Source organism: Colobus angolensis, unplaced genomic scaffold (assembly GCF_000951035.1).
Source record: "Colobus angolensis palliatus isolate OR3802 unplaced genomic scaffold, Cang.pa_1.0 Scaffold212, whole genome shotgun sequence".
In the NCBI taxonomy this organism is placed as follows: domain Eukaryota; kingdom Metazoa; phylum Chordata; class Mammalia; order Primates; family Cercopithecidae; genus Colobus; species Colobus angolensis.
Window position 1 is genome coordinate 155459 of NW_012115289.1, and position 8632 is coordinate 164090.

The 8632-nt window shown below is 35.7% G+C and overlaps 1 protein-coding gene across 1 annotated transcript in view; it reads left to right on the forward strand.

Moving 5' to 3' along the window:
- Positions 1-2586: 2586 nt before the first annotated feature.
- Positions 2587-8632, forward strand: part of DEPDC1B (DEP domain containing 1B) — a 94660-nt gene continuing 88614 nt past the window's right edge. Inside the window, exon 1 of the mRNA XM_011942892.1 lies at positions 2587-2647. The gene's annotated coding sequence lies outside the window, so the exon portion shown is untranslated. The remainder of the gene's footprint in view (positions 2648-8632) is intronic.

Here is an 8632-nt window from a genome sequence, read left to right on the forward strand (position 1 = left end):
GCTTCTTTCCATTGTAAAATCTGTAATTGTTTCCCCAACGTAATTCAGCTGTGACTTAAAGCTTTTGCTAGGTAAATCATATGTTTAAATAGTTTGAGACTAGTCCTCTTTTTACTTACTGGACCTAGCTGACCTTTCCTTCCTCCATCCGCAACATACAATTTCCTCCTTTTCCCATTATGCTCATTCTAAACTTTCTTCAGGGAAAGGTTGGTAAAAATCTACTGGGATACAAAAACTAGGCCTTTATTTCTCCTTTCACGGCTCACTTTACTTTCTCAAAGCATGTACAGCTCCATTTTTCTAAAGCTCCAAAGTCTTATTTGAAAACATTTTATGGATTAGGTAAAATGTTATGGCAAAAGTCAAATGGCCCCAACTCATGATAAATATGAAGCTAATTAGCCATGTATACATTTTCATTGAAATCACTTTCATTTTTGTAAACTTGGTGTCAGTAATTCATTCAAGTAGAGAGAAAGAAAATTTTTTTTCTAGAAGCTGCTTACATCTTCTTATCTTTGAACTTATTCTGAGTTATATATATGGTCTGATGCAACTGATAAACTTTAAAAGACATATAGCTTTCACTGAATCTGAGAGTTAGAATGGCAAGATCACACAAGGATGTGGCAAGTATAAGCAGATCTAGAATTGGTTGTCACTGAACTCCCAGACCAGTTAGTTTTCTTTATAGCACTGCTATCATAATATTTTTGGTACTAAGAAGAAAGGAAATGGAATATCCTGGAGAAAAGAACAGGATGCACAGCAGTAGGTGTATGTCTTATAGTTTGCCTCATCATGTTAAGCAAAAACAATTGTGTGATTTTGTTTTTTCCTGAGAAACTAGGGGACTGAAATTAATAAGTAAAGCAAAACAAAAAGTGTTTTAAAATCATAAAACAAATGTTTTGTTCCATTTGCTATAAAGATTATCTTCAAGTATAATATCATGAAAAAAAATTCACTCTTTCTTGTTCTTTGTTGACACAGGATATTTTGTTTCCAAATGTGACTGAGAATGGTATATTGCTAGATTATTTAAAGATAATTATTTTTCTTTCTGAGCAGGGTAGCCAAATAACCCCTAGTTATATTTGGAAATAAGTGGGAACAGAGACCAAGGTGACCTCAGTAGGCTTTGAAAAATCTAAAGTATCTCATATATGAAGGAAATACAACCCATAATGATAAATGCTATTCAAAATCAAAATAAGTAAATTCAAAAGTCTATTTATAAATTGTCTTTTTAAAAGGGGCAATGAGACTTTGATAAAGATGTTTTATTAGACATTTTCTATTTCATATTTCTATTATGAAATAAAAGTCAGTAGCAATAGAGCAGTTAATCCATTCTGAATCCTAATGGATTTTTTTTCCCTGTGTGGGAGAATGCAATGAATTGAAAGCTCCTGCTGAAGAGTAAAAGTATGAGAATTGAAAAAAGTTTTCCATCACAAAGAGAAATGAACCTCACAAAAAAAAGTTTTCACGCCAGTTGTGGTGGCTCATGCCTGTAATCTCAGCACTTTGGGAGGCCAAGGCAGGTGGATCACGAGGTCAGGAGATCAAGACCATCCTGGCCAACATGGTGGAATCCCGTCTCTACTAAAAATACAAAAATTAGCTGGGTGTGGTGGCACATGCCTCTAATCCAAGCTACTCTGGAGGCTGAGGCAGGAGAATCGCTTGAACCAGGGAGCTGGAGGTTGCAGTGAGCCAAGATCTCGCCACTGCACTCCAACCTGGGTGGCAGAGCGAGACTCTGTCTCAAAAAAAAAAAAAGAAGTTTTCACATTCCCACACAAAGAAGACAAGGGCATTGTCCTACCAGAGATTTATACTTGGTATTGACTGTAATGACAACCGTATGGTATTACACAGGAACAGATAGTCGTTCAATAGGATAGAAACAATCAAGAAATGTGATATGTAAGGTTACTTAATGGTATTTCTGTTCATTTAGAAAAGCATGGCATAATTGACTCTTGATATGGTTTGGACATTTGTCCCCTCCAAATCTCATATTGAAATGTAATCCCCAATGTTGGAGGTGTGGCCTAGTGGGAGGTGTTTGGGTCACTGGGGCAGATCACTCGTGAATGGACTGTTACTGTCCTCATGATAATTAGTGAGTTTTCACTCTGAGTTCATGTGAGATCTGATTGTTTAAAAGTGTGGCACCTGGCCGGGAGCGGTGGCTCATGCCTGTAATCCCAGCACTTTGGGGGGCCGAGGCGGGCAGATCACGAGGTCAGGAGATTGAGACCATCCTGGCTGACATGATGAAACCCCGGTCTCTACTAAAAATACAAAAAAATTAGCCAGGAGTGGCGGCGTGTGCCTGTAGTCCCAGCTGCTGGGGAGCCTGAGGCAGGAGAATGGTGTGAACCTGAGAGGTAGAGCTTGCAGTGAACCGAGATCTTGGCACTGCACTCCAGCCTCGGTGACAGAGCAAGAGTCTGACTCAAAAAAAAAAAAAGAGTGGCACCTTGTCCCTCACTCTCTTTTGCTCCTCCTTGCTGTTACGTGCCTCCTTCTGCCTGCTTCCGCTTTACCTTCTGCCTTGAATAAAAGCTTCCTGAGACCTCACCAGAAACTGAGCAGATGCTGGCACCATGTTTCTTGTACACTCTGCAGAACCGTAAGCCGATTAAACCTCTTTCCTTTATAAATTACCCAGTCTCAGGTATTTCTTTATAGCAATGCAAGAATGGACTAACACAGTTGTCCATCCAGAAAAAAATAGAGATCCCCTGCTTCCTACCATACAAAATTCAGTTAAAGGTTTACATATTAAAAAAGATACCCTCTAAAATATTAAAAGAAAATTTTGATAAATATTTTAATACCTCTGGATGGGGAAGCTTTAAGAGAATAAACCCTGAACTGATAAAGAAAATAGATATTTATTTCCTTATAAAAACATCAACATCTACAACAAAATCATTGTATAGCTACAGACTATGTAAATAAATTGATAGACTAAGATAAAACATTCTTAACATAAGAAAAAGGTTTCATATTCTATATTCATCAGTACATATTAAATGAGTATACTATATGTCAGCCACTGGTCTTTGTTGTGAGGATATTGAACTGAACAAAACTGATTAACTTTCCTGACTTCTATGCCCTTAAACATTAACAGATTAAACAGTTCTTAAAATTGATTTTAAAAAAGAGACAACCCAATAGAAAAATGGCAAATCTCAGAAGAAGAAAGGAACATGACTAAAGGTAAATATATGAAAATGCAAACAAAATACGGATCTATAATTTCTTTTACATAGATTGGCAGAAATGAAAGGAATGATAGTGTCTAGTGTAGGCCAAAGTGTAAGGCTTTAGGCTGCCACATTGTTGGTGGAAGTCTGACTTGCTACAACTGATTTAAATATGCTGATATTTTTTAGAAATCTATCAAAAATAAACAAAAGCCTTGCTACTTTAGGTTATATAAACATGTATATACTTGTAATGTATTTGTAAAAACTGAACTGGGCACAACTTGGATGACCGTTTGTTAGAAAATGGCAGAAGAAATTACGGAACATTCTTAAGAATGGGCTACATTTGCAGGTATGACGCAGAGAGATATCTATGTTAGGTGCAAATCTTGTTTTAGGATAACATACACAACATGATCGATCTCATTTCTTAAAATGGCAAACAACAACAAACAACACACCTACAAAGGAAAAATTCCATCTATGTGTCTGTATGTGATAGGTATGGAGTAAGACATGCAAACTCTTTTGTGTATACTTCTGTATTTAATTCGTTTGTTTCAATGAGTGTTATTACTTCTGTAATTAAAAGAACAAACAGAAGAACTGCTAACCAAACTGGGTTAGTTAGTGGATATATCTAGTGATATTTGGAAATATTGGGTCCCAGAGAGCCATGTCTTCATTATGTTTATGTAATGCATAAAGTAATATGCATTAAGTAATTTTAGTTCATGATTATGATTGTTCAACCAATATAAAATAAAAATCTTTATTAACCCTTCCCCTGGCTCTACATACTTCATTGTGCCTTTTTGGTGCAAACATCTAATGATAAATGAAAGCTAGGTGTCAGAGCATGTATTTTAAAAAATCAATAATCAATGATTAAAAATATGTGAAAATTGTTTAAAGGTTTGATAATATCCATAGGTACTTGGTATAGTGAAATGACTACTTGAAGAAAAGTCCGTAGCACAGGATTCCAGATCTTATTCACAGACTAAGTACCTGAATGACATTTCCTAAGTTGTGTATCCTGCTAAGGTCTTGATTTTGTCCCAAAGATTTTTTTCCAGCTCTAGAATAGATGAACCTTATAATTTAAGAGATATCCTAGACATTTTACATATTATCCTTATATTTGAGGAACACATTTTTAACAAAGGACTTTTATAGTTATGATCTCATTTGATCTTAGAATAACCTTGTAAAGTGGGTGGATAGGTAGAGAAGTTAAATTAGCGTTGTTGGACTCTTTATGGGCTCCCTTTCTACTATTCATTATTTAGCCTTTGCTCTGCTTTTCCTGTTTACATACTTTCCCTCCTTCATCCACTCACTTGGTTTCTTCTCCAACCTCCCTACTCTTTTCCACACCCAGTTTACCACCCCAAGCAACCAGTTCATGTTTGCCATCTTTCATGTGAGTAATAATCTACAACTGTGGATTGCTCTTAAGGAGGATTTTAGTATGTGAGCATGTGCATATGTATATTATGTGTTTTTGTTTTTAGGTGTTAATTAGGCATAACGTACAGAAAAATGCTCAAAAAAATTGGTTGAGTTGTACAGAAAGTATACAACTCAACAAATTTTCATAAAGTGAGCGTCCCATGTAACCAACACATAGATCAATGAATATCGTATTACTAGCACTGCAGAAGTCTCCTTTCCCCCACTTGGTCCATACCTCCTTATGAAGGTAACTACTATCATTATTTCAAATATATATATCACAGATCATTTGGCCTGTTTTCTAACTTCAAGTAAATGGAATCATATAGTATTTACTTTTCATATCTGGCCTCTTCATCTCAGTATTATTTTCTGAAATTCATCTATGTTGTGGCATGTAGCAATAGTTCGTTCATTTTCACTGCATTCTATTGGTGAATATATTAAAACTTATTCTTATGTTGATGGACATTTGGGTTGTTTCTGCCTATTATGGATAGTGCCGTTATGAATAATATGTCTTTTGGGGAACATATATATGGATTTCTGTTGGGTATATGCTTAGGAGTAGAATTGCTGAGTTATAAGGTGTTCAGATATTTAGCGTTTATAGATATTGCCAATCTGTTTTCCAAACTGGTCACACCAATTTACATTCCTTTTAGCAGTGTATGAGATTTCTAGTACTTTCACATTCTTACCAGGACTTAGTATTGCCTATCTTTTTTCTTATGTTTTAGGTCTCTAAAAAAATTTTTAGTTTTTAAAATTGTAAACTGACAAATTATAGTTGTATATATTCGTAAGGAGCAAAATGATGTTATGATTTATGAATTCAATGGAATAATTAAATCAAGCTAATTACCATATCCATCACCTCAAATACTTAACTTTTTTTGTTGTACACTTGAAATTTAGTTTCAGATTTTGAATGTACATTATTATTAATATCTTTACCATGATGTGCAAGATACCTCAAACAAAAAAGATAATTTCCTGTCTAGTTAAGACTTTGTTCCCTTTGACCATTATCTCCCCATTCTCTACTCCCCTCAGCCTCTGGTTACCACCATTCTGCTTTTTGCCTCTTTGAATTCAGTTGTTTTAGATTCCACATATAAATGAGAATAGGCATTATTTGTCTTTCTGTTCCTGGCTTATTTCACTTGGCATAATGTTCTCCACTTCCATCCATGTCCTTGCAAATGACAACATTTCTTTCTTTTTTTAAAGGCTGAATAGTATTATATTGTATATGTTTACCACATTTTCTTTATTCATTTATCTGTTGATGGACTTTTAGGTTGATTCCATAGCTTAACTCTTGTAAATAGTGTTTCAATGAACTTGGGAGTGCAGACATCTCTTTGACATCTTGACTTTAAATCTTTTGGCCAAATACCCAAAAGTGGGATCGTTAGATCCGCCTGTCTTTCATTTTAGTTATTCTGACAGCCATGTCGTGATATTGACTTGTCGAGTTCTTTTACATTGCACTGATAATTAATGAGGTTTAACATCTTTGTGTATGTTATAGGACATTTGAAGATCTTTTTTATGATATGCCTGTTTAAATTTTTTTTTCATTTTTTAATTGGAGTGTCTTTTTCTTATTGATTTTTTTTGTTTTGTTTAGGCATGACAGATATATCTTATCCTACTCATGGCTTGCCTTGTTTCTGTGTGTTTTTAAATTAAAGATACTAAATTTGGACTAACTTAATTTGGAGCATGACTCATAACAGTGCCAAAAGAAGTAGAAAGATTAATGTGGATAAGAATAAAAAGCTATTTCAATTTGGCCAGGAGGAAGACATGATTAGGAATTAGTGGGATTAAATTTTGTGAGGTTGAGAAGTTGGTTAAAAAGAGTAGAAAAAGTGCTGAGTGTGGTGGCTCACGCCTGTAATCCCAGCACTTTGGGAGGCTGAGGTGGGTGGATTATCTGAGGTCAGGAGTTCAAGACCAGCCTGACCAACATGGTGAAACCTCATCTCTACTAAAAATATAAAAATTAGCTGGGTGTGGTGGCTCATGCCTGTAATCCCAGCCGCTTGGGAGGCTGAGGCAGGAGAATCGCTTGAACCCGGGAGGTAGAGGTTGCATTAAGCCGAGATCATGCCATTGCACTCCAGCCTGGGCTATATAGTGAGACTCCGTCTCAATTAAAAAAAAAAAAAAAAGTAGAAAAAGTGAAAGATCGATTAAGCGCTTGCGTACTGAATACCTAGTGTAGGTCACACACTGTGCTACACATCTGGGGTGCATGCATACACAAACCCCACTTCAGCCCCTCAGGCTCCTGCTGTTATATGCTCAGGAATTATGAATGTGGCTGAGAAGGCTGGCCATCAAAAATAAAAGAGAAGTAGGATAATAGTTTCTCAGGTGGTTAGGCAGCAGAGAGTATGAAATCTGGAAGAAAAGACATGTTAGAAGGGAAAACATGACCCAAGGCTGGGCAAAAAAACTGCAGAAAAACAAAAAAAAACCTCTGAGATCAGAAATATAGTTTAAAGAAAAAGGTGACATCAGAAAAATCTGATTTAAATAGGAAGAGAGGTGAGAAATAAAAGATTCAGAATTTGTAAAATGACAGACTTGAAAGAGAGGAGAAAATGAGAATATGACTGAATTTTAAGGACATTAGGAGGACTGGCAGGGAGCCTACATTCCAAAAAAGATGTTGAAGTAATTATGTAGGAAGAAATTAGAAATATGTTACACAATAAAAGTTGCCTTATATTCCTTCTTCAAAAGAGATGACTTTTCTTTTTTTTTGAACACTTTGTTATCTATTCATTTAGCTTTTCACATGCATATACTAAAGCAGATAGGATCAGATTATATATAGTGTTTTGTACATTTTTCTTCCACTTAGTTATATTTATGATATCTATTTCTATTTGGAACTATTGTTAGTATTTTGTTTTATGGCTATTCCACACTTCAGTCAATTTTATTCAAATTAGTTCTAGTTTTTATCTGATTGTAAAATGGCAAATTAGTTCTAATTTTTCTCTGATTATAAAACTTATAAATATAAGTATATAAAAATACTTACAAATGCTTTCTCTGAAAAAGCACTTAGGTTTATTAAATGTAATTCAACGTGTTTAAATAAAATTTAACTTGTAAATACTTTTATTTTATCTTTCTTTGAGACGGGGTCTCACTCTGTCACCCAGGCTGGAGGGCAGTGGTGCAATCATGGCTCACTGCAGCCTTGACCTCCCAGACTCAAGTGATCCTCCCACTTCAGCCTCCCACCTCAGTTTCCCGAATAGCTGCGGCTACAGGCACACACCACTACACCTGGCTGATTTTTAATTTTTTTTGTAGAAACGGGGTTTCTCCATGATGCCCAGGCTGATCTTGAACTCCTTGGTTCAGGGGACCTGCCCACCTCATCCTCCCAGAGTGCTGGGATTAGAGGTGTAAACCACTGAACCTGGCCTGTAAATGCTTTTTAATCTCTTATATTTTTGCTTCTATATAGTGAATCCCTAAAAGTAAAGTGGCTGAAAAAAAAAAAAAGAGATCACATATTATATAAGCATTTATTAAACAAATACTTATTAGATTCTTTTCTAGAGCTAGCTTTAAAACAATATGGAGATGAGACTGTTACTTCCCTTTAACATTTTTGTATTCTCAGCAGACTGTAGGTAGAACATAGGTTTTTTTTTTCTTTTTGGTAATTGCAAAATTTAATAGAGTGAAAACAGAGCTCCCATACAAAGGGAGGGTACCCAAAGAGGGCAGCCATTGCCAGCTTGAATGCCTGGGTTTATATCCTAATCATTGTCCCTCCTGCTGTGCTCTCAGGCAACAGATGATTGGCTATCTTTACCTCCTGTTTTTGCCTAATTAGCATTTTAGTGAGCTCTCTTTACTATCTGATTGGTCGGGTGTGAGCTAAGTTGCAAGCCCCGTGTTTA